The sequence below is a fragment of the Bubalus bubalis genome, chromosome 10 (assembly GCF_019923935.1).
Source record: "Bubalus bubalis isolate 160015118507 breed Murrah chromosome 10, NDDB_SH_1, whole genome shotgun sequence".
In the NCBI taxonomy this organism is placed as follows: domain Eukaryota; kingdom Metazoa; phylum Chordata; class Mammalia; order Artiodactyla; family Bovidae; genus Bubalus; species Bubalus bubalis.
In genome coordinates, this window is record NC_059166.1 from 26,808,162 (window position 1) to 26,825,514 (window position 17,353).

Genomic DNA, 17,353 nt, shown 5'->3' on the forward strand with positions numbered 1-17,353 from the left:
TATTTTAAAAAATCCCTCATTGGGGAAAAAAAAATGTGTGAACCTAGCTAAAATGACAAGTGATAAATGTGAAATATGGACAAGAAGAATAGCCATAAGGCAAGCACAAGCATTTGCATATTTGGTAACTGCAAAAGGTCCACCATGATTTAATATCCATTCAGCACTTGGATTTAATTTTTTTTTCAAATCTGGCCACTTTATCAAAACTAGCATTTAAATCATTGATCTAACCAGCTCCTTGCCAAAATTGTAACAAAACAGCCTATCACTGGGGCTAAAGAGTTCTCTAACCAACTGTTCATTAATTCAATATGCAAGATAAAAAACAAGTGGGGCCGATATCACAAGGTACCTACCACACAAAGACTTCTTTATAGTCAGGCAGTCTCTAATGAGAAAATGCATTTGACTTCAGGAGTTTACTTATAAGTTGTTGGTTAAAATAATCTTTTCCCATAGAAACAGCATCCCATGATGCTAGGCTCTGAGAGTAGCTTTCCCATACCAATGTCATCCATCCCATAGACCCTTGGGACTGTGTGTGCCTCTGTTTCTGAGCAGAAGTACATGCAAAGTTCTAATCTGGAGTATTCCTGCCTGCCTTAACTACATGGGGGTTTTGCGGCTTTAAGCCAAGAAGGCAAAAGGCCCAAGAGGGGCCTTAAACAGTTAAGATGGGGAGAAACAGAGACCCAGATGAAGAGGTGGCAGGAGCTCTAGAGTGAGGAGTGGGTGAGAGGGCAGGTGAGAGGCAGAAATGGGGCATCTGGAAGATGCTAAGGAAAAGGTACCGTGGTGGGGAAAACAGTGAGAATGAGAGGAGACGTGCCCTCCCCCTTTAATACCACCTATCAAGCAGCTGGCAAATGACCCCCTTTCTCACCACCAACCAGCACTGTGATAAAACTTGGTTCTTTCAGAGGTAAAGACTCCTACTCAAGACTCATCTGGCCCCTCTCCTGTCTCAGCTGTCACCAGGCAGCCCCAGCCACACTGGCCTTCTATCAATCCCACGCCCCATCCCATCTCGGATTTTCAAGCATGTTGTAAGTTTCTTCACTTCCTTCTGGGGCAAATTAACACTGATTCAAGCTTCACATTTCGGCTTTTATCCCTTCCTCAAGAAAATCCTCCTTGAACCCCTGGATGAGGTTCAATTTCTCCTGTTTCCTGTACTCGTAGCATCATGTACTTTCCCTCATTGCATTTTTCAGAGCTGTTATTTTACATCTATTCATGTAATTGTTTGATTACAGGCTATTTTTCCCTCTTGAGTCTAGACTGGGAGCTCCTGAAGGGCTATTTCCAGGACCTATTTCTTTATCCATCATGTCCTTAATGCCTTCTCTAGTGCATGGCACATAGTAGATATTCACTAAATATGTATCAAGTGAATGCATGAATAAATGAATGCAGTGCAGTCAGGAGGGCTCATTCTCAGGCTTTAGATGAGGGATGTCAGGGTGAGCCCTCCCTGATGATGGAGGAGAGAGCAAAGAGGGGTAGTTTATCTGGACACCCAGCTGCTCATAAATAAGGGGTGACCACAAGTGAGGAATGGTCCATCTTTATTTGAAAGTTTAAATGTTTATGCAGTTCGGTATGCTTTTCCATTCTTTCTCTCAAGTTATCCTCCTTTCCTTTCATATGTGATTTATTCTAAGAGGCTTGGACTGGATTGGAGTGTAATTGAGAAGACAGGAGGTTCTGTCCTCCAACAGAACACACACTTCCTCTCCTTAAAAGAGAAAATACTGTAGAAAGCTCAACTGTTCACAGAACACTCAATTTAGAACTGTCAGGAAAAAAACAGAATCAAATCAGCAAGTGGCTTCTTTGCCTTACTTTCACAGTTACAATTGAATCACAGCAGATCAGGAAAATAAATGTGCCTAATTGTATAGCTTGTGGGACCTTGAGGGTTTTCATGACAGGGAGCACTTGTCTTCCTAAATGGGATTCACTCTAATGGGGTTAACTGCCAAGAACACACTGGTACTGACACATGGTGCTTCTGACCCTAAGGGGTTAAAATGGAATACGGCAACTTTTTTTATTCTGTTGTGTCCTGCTAAAGTCAAAACGAATTGCTTGTAAAGGCCGAAAGTGTCATCATTTTGCACTTGCCCTGACCTCAGCATCTAAAAATACAAAATGCTGAAATTTCTAGAGCAGGTGACTTGGGGAAGAAAAAAAAAAACCTTAAAGAGAGCTAATTGTTTAAGGTCTAAATGGAGTCCACAGAAGACAAAAAGAAAGAGATGTCTCTCCAAGTGACCCAGCCTGCATCAAACTAGACACACTATTCATTTGAAAGACTGTTTGCCTCTGCATTTTTCCTCTAAGTTTAAAGAGAAACATCTTGTGTTCAGCATAATGGATAATAGTATCATCTTGGCTACCTTCTGTCTACATGTGTATGTGCTCAGTCGCTTTGGTCATGTCCGACTTTTTGTGACCCTATGGACCATAGCCTGCCAAGTTCCTCTGTCCGTGGAATTTTCCAGGTAAGAATACTAGAGTGGGTTGTCATGCCCTCCTCCAGGGGATCTTGCTAACCAGGGATCGAACTCACATCTCCTATGTCTCCTGCACTGCAGGCAGATTCTTTACCACTCAGCCACTGGAGAAGAAGCCCTGATCCCCATTCTGAGCACATGGAGGGATTTATATTACTCATCAACCATTGCTAGAAGTCTAAGATAGCCTTTAAGTCTTGGAGAAAATATCAGCTCTTGTTTGGAGAGATTTCCCACCACATGTCAAAGCCAGAGAGGGTGGGTGTGAACTTAGAAAAGGCTGCACCTGTTCGTGTATAAACTATTGCTGTTACCTTGGACTTATTACCCTTCACAGTTTAACTTTTCTTTTCCTCCTTGTTATGTACTACTTTTTAGTTTAAATACACATTTCAAAACACTTCCTTTGGGTTCTAGTGTGAAGGAAATTGATCACTCTTCAACTGTATGTTTTTAATTGACTTCCTTCTTCCTGGCTAGGAAATTAATTCAGTCCTCTCTTATTTGATCTGTTAAGCAGGGTATGTGACACCTTTCCGGACAAGATTTCATGAAGTCCTAAATGCTGCAGACTTCACCTGATAGAGGCTCCATATTCCCACTAACTTTTAAAGACATAACAATCAAATTTACAATTGAGCTCTAGGTCCAAAACGTATTGACATTGGTGTCCATAATATATTGAAACATCTGGCTACTGTCCCAGTTCTCCCTGACAGTTGTAGGGCACTCTTTAAAAATCAATCAACTTCTCCATGTGCAGAGTTGCCAGAAGTGGGTATCCATTGCCTGAACTCTGAAAGTATTTATTTATTTTCAGCCTCATACCAGTTGTTTATATTCCTATTAAAATGGAAATCTACTATTTGAGCTGAGAAGGATCACTGATGTCTGAGAACAATTCTGCCTGAGTATTTCACAGTCCATTGCAAGAGATGCTTGTTATTCAAGCTGGTCATTTGCCAAACTGCCACCTGGGCAACCATGTCAGTGACCAAACAGATGATAATGTTCTCACAGTCCTATAGAGAACACACCCAGCGCTCAGATTGCCACACTGCAATTCCTTGACTTCAAGTGCTTTATGGATTTTCCTACTGTTCATATGGTTATAGTCCCCTGTGAGGTAAACAAACTCGAGAATCCCAGCTCACAGCCTACCAAGTTAGAGTTTACTCCTCAGTAGAAATCCCTCTTTTAAATCCCAGAACTTAGTATAGTTAAGACATTCGGGGAGTTACACCACCTACAACACCCTATTTTCCTAAGAAGGAAACTTCCTAGGTTTTCTTTGGATATGTTCTTCACCAGGGCAAAATTTTGTGACTGCCCTCTTCAATTCCTCCATAACATTGTCTCAGCAGAAATACACTTGGAGACATCACACACACACACACACACACACACACACACACACACACCTTGTTTGCACATCTGCTCTGATCTCCCCTGAAGGTAGAATTTTTCGTGGAAACAAAATTTTTCCTAGTAATCAATTTCCTGGAATGAATTCAATTAATTAGCATCCTCTTCCTGAAATGCTGTTTCCATTTTTCATTTTCTTTTCCTTGCCAACATTCTATCCTATGATCCATTTTTAAGACATATAGACTTTTTTTTGCTTTCCTACCTTCTTTTACTATAATTTCATTCTTGTTTCCATCTTCCATATCATGTATTCAGTTTGTTTTTTAAATAGATTTTTTAGTATTTGGGGAATAAAGGGTCAGTTGGGGAACAGAAACAGGCTTTCCACTTGCCATGTTTGTGAAAAGAAAAGATGAAGCCAAATGAAAATGGCAAGATCTGTTACCGTAGTTCACCGATGATCTTCCCCTGGCCAAGTGTAATACTTCAAACTTCCTCCTTCCCTGACACACTGCAGGTGCCGCAGTTTAGATTTAACAATGAAAACCCATTTCTTTTCTAGTTCCGCAGCAAAGACATCACAAAAGATAGAGTTATCATGAGCTAATTACAGTCCTTGAAAATTACCTTTGTGCTTTGCAAATATGCATTTTTTTCTTTGCTGGTGATGAAGAAGTTGGCAGTTTAAATAAAAAATACTATTTAAAGTAACAGAGTACAGTTATATAACCTTTTCACATAAATCACACAATAACTCTTTGTGCTTTGTAAAAAAAAAAAAAAGAACTGCAGTGCTTGTTAAGAAGATTTATTTATATAATAATCTATGCAAAGGACTCTTTTTTTCCTTTTTTGAAAGTGTGATGTTCTTTTTTTTAACCTCTGGAAGTTGCAGACTAGAGGGCAAGAATATCCTCCAATCACCAATTTTAGTTCACACACTTCAGCTACTAAAGACTCCAATTCAAGGAGTGTTTTGGCATTACCACACATGTCTTTATTTCCAGCCACACAGAAAACTTAAAGGATAGTCTGTGCCTGCTAAATAAATAGAAATGTAGATTCAAAATCCAATCTAATATGAGGGTTCCTTTGCATCCACAAATCACACTAAGACCTAGATCATTTTTCTCAGTTTTTCAGGAATACTATTTCTTCATGTATGCTTGATGACTGAGGGGGTGGTGAGCTCCAGGGGGCCAATGAAGCTAGAGAGTTTCTCCACTGAATTCCCATGGAAGTCTTCCATCAGGTCTTTGTCCCCTCATTTAGCTTCCTTTCCATGCTCCTTTGTTCCCCTTAACCTTATTCCCTGGTTTAAACCTAGAAGCAATAGTCTTTCATCATTAAAATATTGTCCTTACCATTTAAAAATATCCTCCATATAAAGTCTTGGCTTCAAATTAGATCTTATCACTGACCTGTCCACTCCGAAGAGTCAAGGCCATGCATAAGTGGCTAAATGCTAAGCTTGGCTCATACTGATCCACTTAATCCTCAGTCCAGAAGATCGTTCAGGAAGAGTGATCCTTTTATGGAGATAAACCCAGTCAAGGCATTTTATTGGTCAAATATATCCATTCTAACTCTTGATAAACAGTGCGGGTTCTGAAGACAGGGAAACCCACAAGGACTTTCTTGTGTGTCCTTATCTTTCACTGAGATGCTGACCTAACTTTTAAAAGCTATCTCCATGGAAAATTCTGGGCTCCACTCCAAAACCAACCAGTAGGAGGTGGCTCTCTTAATCAGTGGCTGTGTTCCGTCTTTATATAAACAGGTTAAGCCAGCTGCCAGAGCCTCAGCAACCAACTCCAGCTCACATTACCCTGAGCTGGAAAGATGGGCCTGAACCAAAGCTACTTTGGGAAAGCAGAACACTCTCACCTCTCCCAGGTTATAGCAAAGAACCTGGTGACCATATAGGGTACCAGAGCCAACAGCAGTCTTATTTTTGTTCCCTGAGATTGTTGGGGTGGGACTTGATAGACTGAAGAGGCATCCTCCCACCAGCTAATCCACAAAGGGCTCTCATTGCCCAGGATGAAACTCAGAATGTCAGTCTGTAGAATCAACAGGCGTGACTCATACTGAAAAGACACCACTGACAAAATCTGTTACTTTCTCCAGCATCCACTTCTGTACTTTGAGCCTAAGGATGTTCCTCAAAATGATGTTACCCCAAAGTAGCAACAAGCCACGTGAAATAAAACCTAAATAACCAGAATAACCAAACAGGCTTCTGAGTTATACTTACAGATGTTAGCCAAAAATAATCACGTCCATGTGCCTATAAAATCTGAAACTTGATCATGGTTTAGTCATTACACCAGAAGCACGAAAAGAAATAATGCAAACAAACAGAAACCTTCCCACACAGTGTGTTCTTATATTAGTGAAGAGTTCTGCTTACATTAATCATCATAATGGTAATAATCAGGAATTCTGAACCTCACTCTTGAAAGAAATGCTTTCCCAGAGAAAGCATTTTAACATCCGATCACATTGATTCAGAAGCACTGAATAAGGCCACTGGTTTATAGGTCAAGACATATTTGAGTGGCTAAGAATAACTTTCTCTTTCACTACCAGAGTTGAAAGCAGCATGTGTTAGGCCCTTATGCTGATCTGACTTTCAAATGCACACAACAGCCACTACGATTCCAGAAGGATTCCTCTGTTTTTTCATTTTGACAGTCTAACACTATACTCATGGGAGTTGAGCTTTCCAGGTGTTAAAGAGGATTTGTTATAAGAAAATGATTATAATAGGATTGAACGTAATTGAAAGTTAAGGTACAGTAGCCATACAGCGTATCAGAGAGAGTGTCAAAACTTGCAGTGAGGGTGGAGTGCCTTTTGCTAAGTAAACAACAAAAGTGGAGAGAGCAAAAATATTCTGTGCAGGACAGGATCTACAAGATGGGCCGACCTGATCAGCCTGCCCCACCACAGATAGACCAGACCCATAGGTGCTACAGAGCTTCCCTGGCAAGAGGGGCCAGGAAGAGCTGCAACCTCCCCACCCCACGAGGATGTTTTGAAAACAAGTTATATAATAACCTGAATTCTTGTCTTGAATTTGACAGACAATAACCACAGGCTCGCCAGGCTCCCGGAGGGAAAGGCCTATCCCTGAGTCACTGTCCTGGCCCCTCTGGTGCCGGGAACTAGTGTCACTCTGCATCTGTCCAAGCCTTTGCTAGGGTTTAATGATAGATATGGGTGGGCATGAGTACTCACCAGGTGAGAACGGGCCAGCTCCCAAGCACTTCATCCCTTTTCTTGATAATGTCATTGTCTCTCTAAGAATGATAGGTTTATCAAATGTGAGAACCCTTTTCCATGGGGATAGGACCATGAACAATGCAGGTGACATAACTATTTCAGGCATCATAAAATAATGAGAAGCTCTTGAGTGGCAGCCAGTGAAAGTGGGAGAGTAACAATGAACGTCTGTCCTCCTCTCTATCATCACAGGGCCTTTTTCTTCCCCTTAACTTGCTTTCTGCCATTACAGTATGTCATGAGGCCATCTTGATCATAACTATAATTAGTAGCTACATTTTGGTTACTACCTATGACTCTGTAGATGGGCAAAAGCAGGAACTGAAGCGTAAGACCATATTCCTCTTAGAGAAGGAGCTGGAGAACATTCTTTCCAATCACTGCTGCTAGTTCTTACTGCTGTGGCCTCTGGAGAAGAGAGACATTAGTGCAGGCAGGACCAGGAACTTACTATGGTTGTTGCTATTAGCATTAATATTATATATGCATATATTGTACCTCTCAAGCACGAAAGTGATTTATGGAGGAAACATGATGATAAATGACATGTAAGGACTTGTGAGTCAGGTTTTTGAGGAGCTTTTTCTCCACACCAAGTGTATTTCTACTTGTATTCCCAATAACTGTTAGAAATTTAAGTATTACTACACTGTTTTTTAAATAAGATAGTTGTTTTCTTCTAATTTTTGCTCCCTCCAAGTCATGAATGGGCATTTCAGAAGATTCTTATCATACAAGAAATCGGTTCTCCTCTTTCCACCTAGGTCCTTCATCCTTTTAAATTTGGGGGGCACCAACCTATACCATCCTTTCCCTTCTGTGGGGTTTCACTTCTATTTCTATGCTTGCCAATTCTCTAGACACACCAATATAAAGGACAATAGCAAAAAATAATCTAAAATGTGAATAAATACAAACTCGTCAGCCAGCACTGGACAGCCTATCAATTTTTTTCAAGTTTATAGTTAGCATTTTGAAAATGCTTTCATACTTATATCTGCATATATGTTTCCAGTGACTTGGGAATTAATAATATTTTGCTCTAAGTTATGATGTCATGCTAAGAAGATTGTGTTCAAAGGACCCATAAAGCCAACTCTATTTAGAACTCTTACCACCCATACCAATGACAGAAAACCATACTACAGCAGAGTTGTTGTCTCTACAAAGCAGGTAATCAACTAATTACATGTTTTGATTAAAATATCCCTCTCTTTTAGAATTTTAATTTATCCTGCTGGGTTATAGTGAAGTGTGCAGTGACAATCTCACAGAAGTACTAAATGTGAGGGTACATTACTGATGAAACCAATTTGTATGACCAGACATAGAAATACAGATTTCTGTATTGACTTTCCTATTGTTTGTCACAGCTCTTCCAACACTTCTTTCATTTCAAACCTGCTTCCCCATGACCCACTTAGGATTATTCCATATTAAACACAAACATGACTTTCATTTCAGAATCCTAAATAAAAAAGTTCTGATATAAGCCACATGTTTCGTTGATCACAATTCAGCTTGTGTTCTTTCATGCTCCATGAACTTTAACCTCAGTTAATTTTGCTTTGTTCCTTGTGCACATTCTCATTGCTAAGAATTCTCACCTGCCAGTTCTTCCATTGGTGGGGCAATCCACCAATCAGCAACTGCCAAATATCCTCTTTCACTTCCTTTACCCTCTCCAGGAAAGCTCTCTCTTCTGAGAAATATGTACAGTCAAATCCAAAATCAACTTGAGTTTGTTCATTGTTGTGCATCTTAGAAAGATCAATATCTGGAATTATAATATGCCTTTTAATCTCCAAATTTTAAAATGAACATAATAATGATGTATTTGTGAAGATCTAGTATCATAATAATTTCACAAATATTCAAGATATTCTTCTTTGGGTCCAGGTAGAAATGCTATCCTCCACCCACGGTGAATTTAGGCAAAACCATGTGATCTGTTAGCCAATGAAATGATTAAATTACAATATCTAGTTTGTGATCATGATGAGCAGATCTTCATCCCATCCCGTACAACTTGCACTGACTTACAGAACAAGTAAATCTTTGGGGTTGTTTGTTGTTACAGCATAATTTGTATGATCCTGACTATTAATTTGCAGATGACAATCTGTCCTTCACTTAGTATCACTACAGAGCTCATTTTCATAATAACATTGCTGCTATATTCCAAAGTTTTCAAGAATATTTTACCACTTATTTTCAAGTACTTTTTTAGGTTACCATTTTCAAGTTTCAGATAGAAAACCTAAAACACAAAACAGAAAAGTGATTCCAACACCATTTTCCTGCCAATCATTTTTAAAGGCAGAATTAGAATAGATCTTATGTCTGCCTAGTGCCCTTTCCTTTGACCCAGAAATTACAAAGAAATCCAGGTTACAACCCAGTTAGAGGGATAGTCAGAGAGGCGTAGACTATTCAAACTGGAAGAGCTTCAGAGCTCACCTGATTCAGGCACCTTATTTTAAGAGGAAGATTCTAAGGTCAATGTGTCTAAATGAGTGTCTTAACTAAGACTACACACCATCTAGTTAGAGACAGGTACAAAAACTCAGGTCCCTATGTCAGTGCTTTTCTTTGATTAAAATATAAACCCCCAATAAAAGGAAACTTCTCAAGGATTCTGAGAACATATAGGCATATTCTTACATCTATTGCTAGATATCAGATTAAGAAACTTAATCTATAATTTTACGATGTATCTTTCAGATTTGAGTTATTGTTGTAAAAATGTTTGGCCCAGAAAACTGGACAGCCACATGCAGAAAAATGAAATTATACCCCTATCTTACAGCACTTTAAAAAATTAACTCAAGGTGGATTAAAGATCTAAATGTAAGGCCTAAAACCATAAAATATCTGGAAGAAAATGTAGTGGGGGAAATCTCTTTGACAAAGATCTTGGCAATTTTTTTTTTTAATATGATACTAAAAGCACAGGCAACAAAGGCAAAAATAAATAAAAGAGACTCCATAAAACTGAAAAGCTTCTGCAAAGCAAAAGAAATACCCAACAAAATGAAAAAGGCAACCTACAGAATGGGAGAAAATATTTACAAACCATATATCTGGGGTTAGCAATCCAAAATTTATAAAGGGGTTAACATCCAAAATATATAAAGCTCAACAGCAAATAAAGCACAAACAATCTGAGTTTAAAATGGACAGAGGACTTGAATAGACATTTTTCAAAACAAGACATACAGATGGCCAACCAATACATGAAAAGACACTCAATGTCACTAATCATCAGGGAAATGCAAATCAAAACCACAATGAATTATCACTTCACACCTGTTAGAATGACTGCTATCACAATGACAATAGTTAACAAGTGTTGGCAAGATGGGGACGAAAGGGAACTCTTGTGCACGGTTGGTTAGAACTGGTACAGCTACTGTGTAAAACAGTGTGGAGGTTCCTTTAAAAATTACAAATAGAACTGTCATATGATGCAGCAACTCCTCTTCCGGGCATTTATGCAAAGAAAACAAAGACGAATTCAAAAAGACACATGCATCTCCATGTTCATTGAAACATTAGGTAAATGACAATTAAAATTAATTATTGAAACAAAGGGGCTTCACTGGTAACTCAGATGGTAAAGAATCTGCCTGCAATGCAGGAGACCTGGGTTTAATTTCTGGGTTGTGAAGATCCCTTGGAGAAGGAAATGGCTCCCCACTCCAGTATTCTTGCCTGGAGAATTCCATGGACAGAGGAGCCTGGCGGGTTACAGTTTATGGGGTCACAAAGAGTTGGACACAACAGAGAGAGACTAACACACACATTGAAACAAAAGCAAAAAACAAAACTGGAGTTCTTCTGGAACTTTCAATCTCTGAAAATCCTTGGATTCTAGTTGAGAAATATTGCACTAATAATCTCTCAGCAATGTGACATTGGATTCCCTCACCTTTGTATCTTTAGCACCTAGCCCAGCACTTGGGACAGAGTAGGTGTTAATATGTATTCGTGGAATAAATGTTTCTCCTTGTACTGTCCAGTTCAATTCTCTTTACAGTACATCATGCTGAAGTTAGTGACAAATTGACGCTGTCTCTATTAACAAATCACCTCAATGACAAAGGTGATGAGCTGGCCCTGTACCAATCTAATTGATTTCTTTGTAGACACTCTTATGAGAGACTGAGGAAAAAAATAGTAAAGAAAGGCTCCAGTATACGTTTATAACAAGTTAGAGGAAAAGCTCATTATCTTCAATGAGTAGAAACATCACCTCCATGAGTAGAAACAGACACATACTCCAATCCAGAACCTGCCATCTCCACTAACTCTGGAGATTACGTCATTATCCAAAAGGCATGTGCTTATCTCCCATGACAGTTAGTCTCCATCCAAGATGAAATTCCCTGTCTTGAGATGAGGACATTTACGCTATGTGCCAGAGGCTGTAGCTAGACTGAATCCACCAATGGATTTATGACCCCAGAGAAAGAAACAAAAGTTTACAAAGCTAGAAGTCAGTAAGTTGCCCAGACTTTTTAGCCAGAAGATAGTAAAGGAGGCCTTTGAACCCAAATCTAAGAGCAAAGAAAATGACAGAATTATCCCTAAAACACTTTATGCAAAGCAGCCTCATTTAATGCCCAGCCTCTGATGCACCTCTTGAGGGAACCATGACATGACCACCATCCCTACCAGGAGGAAGACTTGCTTCCTAAGATCAATCACTAGCACTTCACTGGCCCTCCATTCTTATTCCTGCCATGTCAATAGTGAAAGGACTACATATTAATAGAAAAGAATGACTATCTCTAATCGCAAAGCATCAGGAAGCCAGAAACTTGCTCTTCTGGCTCTCATTATATAATTCTTGAGCGGGGGAAGGTAAACTCAGTTGTTAGCCTAATGAGAATGTAGATTTGTGCTGTCCTCGCAATATTTAAATGCTGCTTTCTGGTTTCTGTGGTAAAGTACCTTGAAGTCCTACTTTCAAGTGTAAGTGGGACGGAGTTGTATTGGCACCGAAAAAAAAAAAAAAAAAGAGGGAGAGAGGTTATCCATCTTCTGATCCACCTTGACCAGGTAGAAGGAAATCTTTGGGGCTTACTCTAAAACTATCCTTTGGAGACTTGGTTTCCAAAATTTCATATAATTCAGCCTGCACCAGTCCTCGGGAGAACTTCCAATACTGAAAAATAGACAACTTGAATTAGAAAGAGGGTGATGTGAGCAGTACTTTTAACATCCTTCCTTCTCCTTGGGCTACCTTTATGTTTCCCAGCATGGAGCTGAAAAGAGTTTGGGGTGGAGCCAGGTGGTAGAACTCTCTGGACGTTTCAAGTAATTTAGGTACATCAGCAAGAGAAATTGATATTAAAAATAGAAGTTTTCCACACTGAAAACTTAGATTTAAAAAAGTAACCTGTGTTTAAAAAAAAAAAAAAAAACAAGTGATTATTTCCCCTTCTATTATAAAAGAAAAAATGAAATAGGAATATAGACTGCAAACCATTCTTGCAGACCTGGTATTTCCACTTGTTCTACTGTTTGATCTCCACTGCAGTAAGGAAGCACTTCACAGGTGCACTCTCTTCTCCAACAATCTTATTTTCCTAGCACTTCCTTCTAATGGATTTCCGCCCAACAAATTTATCAAGACATTTTAACACAGGCTGCCTTTCATGTGGTGAGGAGGAGAGACTCTTAAGGAAAGGAGAATGGCCAGGAAGCAAATAGATTTATGCTGGAAGGAAGCAAAAGGCAAAGGACAGGAAGAAATTCAGGAGACCTGGATCTGGAGCAGCCCATCAGCAGCCAACCACAGAGGTCATGGCTCAGTGAGCACGGAGGTCAATAACAACCACCGCCATGGCAACAAGGCTTGTCCTTCCCACTGTCAACCTTCCTTAAACTCATTATGGCATTTCATCTTCAAGATAACCTAGGAATAGGTACCATTATTATACATATTTCATATATCAGGAAACTGAGGCCTAGAAATATTTCCTTCTTACTTGTACTCAAATAGCCAATAAATAGAAAGGAGGGACTTAAAACAGTCTGTACATTATTTGTATGCTTGGTTGATAACCTTAGTATAACAAAAAATTTATCAGATCCTCAGGTTCATTGATGAACATAAGGAGTCTATAATTCCTTTAAAACTATACAGGAAATATTAAGTGCAGTTTTGTTTTTTCAGGAGAAAGTGTCTGCAGGCTTTATCACATTCTCAAATGGGTTTTGTGGTCCTAAATGGGGTCTGTGCTATACAGAGGGTGTTTGAAAGCTAGCTTCTCCCTTGCTGTAGGATTTTGCACTGGCAGTGAATAACCTCTGAGTTTTCATTTCAGATTTCTAGTGTCTCTTCCATCTTTAACATACAATGGTTCTAAAGGCTGCCCAAACATTCCAAGCCCATAGACACCCTAAAACACACCACTGAACATGGCACAGCCCTTCAGAGAGACAAGATCCAGCTCTATCCACCAGAGCACAGGCACAAGTGCCCCCCAGTCAGGAAACCTTCACAAGGCACTGGTCCAACCTCACCCATGGGGGACCTGCAATTAAGAGGAACTACAACCTTCCAGTCTGCAGACAGGAGACCCCAAACACTGTAAATTAAACAAAATGAAAAGACAGAGAAACACGCAACAGATGCAGGAACATGGTAAACATCCACAAAACCAAACAAATGAAGAGGAAGCAGTCTACCTAAAAAATACCATGGTTCTGTTATCTTAAATGTCTGAAGGAATAGTCAGGAAGTGTTCTTGCCTGGAGAATCCCAGGGACGGGGGAGCCTGCTGGGCTGCCATCTATGGGGTCGCACAGAGTCAGACACGACTGGAGCGACTTAGCAGCAGCAGCATGACAAACTTTCCTTCCATCTTAGATTCATGACCCTCCCCCCAACATGCACCCTCCATTTTTATACTCCTACCCTCTTCTAGATCACCTGTTTATATCACTCCCACAACTGGACAAAATATCAATATATCCAACTGCCCTGAGCATAGCCTTTCCAAACACTGGTTATATGATGCATGGAGTATGAGTCAGGCATGGGGAAAGGGGCCTCTTTTTAACTTTATATGTAACTATGACAGCATTCGAGCATGTGCTGGCATGCCAGCCCTATGTTTTAAAAAACTGTTAGCAATAATGTTTTTACCTTCAAAAGGGGCTCAGGGCCATCAGAACCCTTGAGAGGAGCATGTGTAATGGTGAAGGGCACACATGCTGGGGAGGCGAGGATAGCCTGTAACCCACAACCATGCCTCCACCTTAAATTTCTGCTTCAGAAATGTTCTCCAGCCCCAGTCCCCTCTGAAGGCGAAAGCTCTGGTTTAAATTCCTTATGTGGAAGGTCATTCATTCCCTCAGAGCCAAAAAGCCTGTTTGCTTTTGTCTTCCCACTTGCTTTCAAATGAAAATATCAGACCACAGACCATCTTGCTTTCCTAATTCAAAAATTAATTACATCATGTCCAGGAGTGAAAATTGTTGAACGTTACTAATATAGTAGTTGGAAGCACTCTGCATTCCGATAGCTTTTATATTCATGCACAAACGCCTGTTCTCAGCCTGACCCGATCAGTCATTCAGGCTGATGAGGGGCAAAAAAACATGGTCACATATCGTCCACTTTAGTCCCACACTGGGCTCCTTCAAAAGTCCATTGTCAAGTACAGTTTCATGATTGTAAAGAGCATTTATTTCCCAGTGCTTGCTGACATCCCCTAGAAGCTTTCAGAAGAGGACTTCTTTACCTGCCAATTCCTACCATTTCTACAACCAATATTTCTACTGCCTTGTGTCTCTAACAGACCTTGAAATTAGTACTGTGTTTCTGTTTGTTGTGTGTGGCATACTTGCTATCAATGGCATGCCAAGTGCATCAGCTGGACGACAGACTGCAAGTCATATATGGCCCGGGTACCTACCCTTGTCACTCTGGGCAGGGCTCCAGCCCTGGGCCTGGGAATCACGTGTGTCAGCAAGCTGGAAAGAAGAAATAAAGCCCCAATTGTTTGGGGCAGGGCTTTGCAGATGTGGGGGCAACAGGGAGAGCTTGAAGCACTTTTAGGTAACTTTTTAGAAATAGAGTTTTTTTTTCACCATATTAAGGCACCAGTCTAGATGCATAATCCCTCAATATTTAGGATGAGGCAGAAAATGATCGGACATGAAGCCATAATTACACAAGATTCTCTGTGTTCCTACTTAGAGTCCATCCAGACATGGGGACAAGCTTGGGGGCCAACACTTTGGGGAAGCAGTTGATCCTCAGCAGAAAATAATGATAAAAGTATCAGAACATGGTGTAACAGACTGAAAATTTTAACACTAGGACCTTCACCATAGATGGTCCAAGAAGCACTTGGGCACTTTAGGAAAGTGTATCTCACAAGCATGGAGGAGACCAGGACAGGATATTATAAAATAACACCAAGAGTCATTGTACTTAGAAGAACTCAACTGTTTCAATGATGGAGCAAAGGCTAACTTTGGAGGCAGATGGACCTGGTTTGGGTTTGAGACATGTACTTTGGAATTGACCTCTAGCAAGGGGTTGTACCCCAAAATTTTTTTCCTATATTCACTGGGTCTGACACATATGCAGCCCCTCATTAAGTGCACCTAACACCTATTTCTCTTTGTGATCCAAGCGTGACTTCCTCCTCTAGATTCCTCCAACACTCCACTTAAATGTGTTATTATCACTGCCTGACACACTTGCCCGTGTCTATTTGCTTCATGGCACATTTCTCTGTAAACATGCAACCAGCCTGCTTCAACTGGATTCTAAGCTTGACGGGGGCAAGCATTGTGCCCATTTTTTTTTTCATGATTGTATCCTTAGCACCTGGCATCATCCGTATTTTTTAAATAGTGTTAAATAAGATGTTGTGTAAATGTCTTTTTTTTTCTTCTGTAAAACAGAAATAAGAATGGAACCTGCCTTAAAGCACTGCAGAAATTAAATGATGCAGCATGTGTAAAGTCCTCAGAACAATGCCTGGAACATAGAAAACACTCAGTAGACATGAGTTAGCATTAATATATTGAACATGTTTGTAGTGAAGGGGTGTGTCATTGATTATGTAATCAACTGATATCCATGTGTACATCTTTCTCTGAGAAGAGGATCCTTGATATTCAGACTCTTAAATGAGGACTGTTGCTCTATTCTCCAAAAGAAACTTAGGACCATTGCCATAGGAAATGATAGTAAACATGAGACTACAGTATAGAGAGCAGCCTATTTTAACCAAGGATCTAGGGACCACAAATTCAAATCCTCTCTCAGCCTTGATTTGCTTTAATGCTCAAATCACAGAGCAAAGAACTGAAAACCAGGGTACTTGGGGTCCCATCCAAGTTCTTTCACTTTGCTATCTCTATGATCTTGGTTGATTCACCCACTCTATTATTTTATGAACTTTTTATCCCTAGACTAGGTAGAGATAATGCAAGGAAGAATAACAAACACACAAACAAAAATCCAAAAGATACAAAAATACAGAAGTCCATGAAGAATACAGGGTCTGCTAGTCAGCAGATCTCTTGCTCAGAGCTTTCTCTTTCCTAATCTGTAAAATAAGTGAGCTAAATTAGATGACATTTAAGATTTCTTCTCTAACTGCTCGCTATAATCCAAACACTTGAAATATAGCTTCTGTTCTTGAGATTTGTTTTCCCTCTGAGTTTTCACTGTACGAATTTATACCCTTGCCCATATCAAGGACACTATTTTTACTGACCCATTTGCAAAACTGGGGTAGGGGTAGGAAAGTAAAAGCCCTGTTCTGCTCCTTGCTGATTTTCATTTCATATATTTAACACTGCTGTGCATACCTAAAAGAACCCAAGAGTTAGTGAAGCCAGAATTTTTTTCCCATAGGGTGCAGCAGACCACTAACGAGAGAAGAGGAATCTTTTTGGCCCTTGTCACCCATCCCCTATAAACCTTAAAGAGTTCTGCATGCCAAGGTGTCAATGTCTTTTATGGGAGTAAAGATCCATCTCAGGAAATATGAGTTTCTGAAGAGTAGAAAGAAAAAGAAGGGGCTTTCCAGGTTGCGAGTGGTAAAGAACCCACCTGTCAATGCAGGAAATGCAGAAATTGCAAGGGATGTGGGTTCCACTCCTGGGTTGCAGGCTCCACCCATGGGTCGGGAGAATCC

General features: G+C 40.1%; 1 long non-coding RNA gene across 2 annotated transcripts in view; it reads left to right on the top strand.

The window, feature by feature from the left end:
* Window positions 1-17,353, top strand: part of LOC112587400 — a 52,970-nt gene that overhangs the window by 2,923 nt on the left and 32,694 nt on the right. The window contains exon 2 of one of the 2 annotated variants that reach the window (XR_006542305.1): window positions 924-1,049. The exons of the other annotated variant lie outside the window; for it this stretch is intronic. This is a non-coding gene — a long non-coding RNA (uncharacterized LOC112587400). The remainder of the gene's footprint in view (window positions 1-923; window positions 1,050-17,353) is intronic. 2 annotated transcript variants of the gene reach the window in all.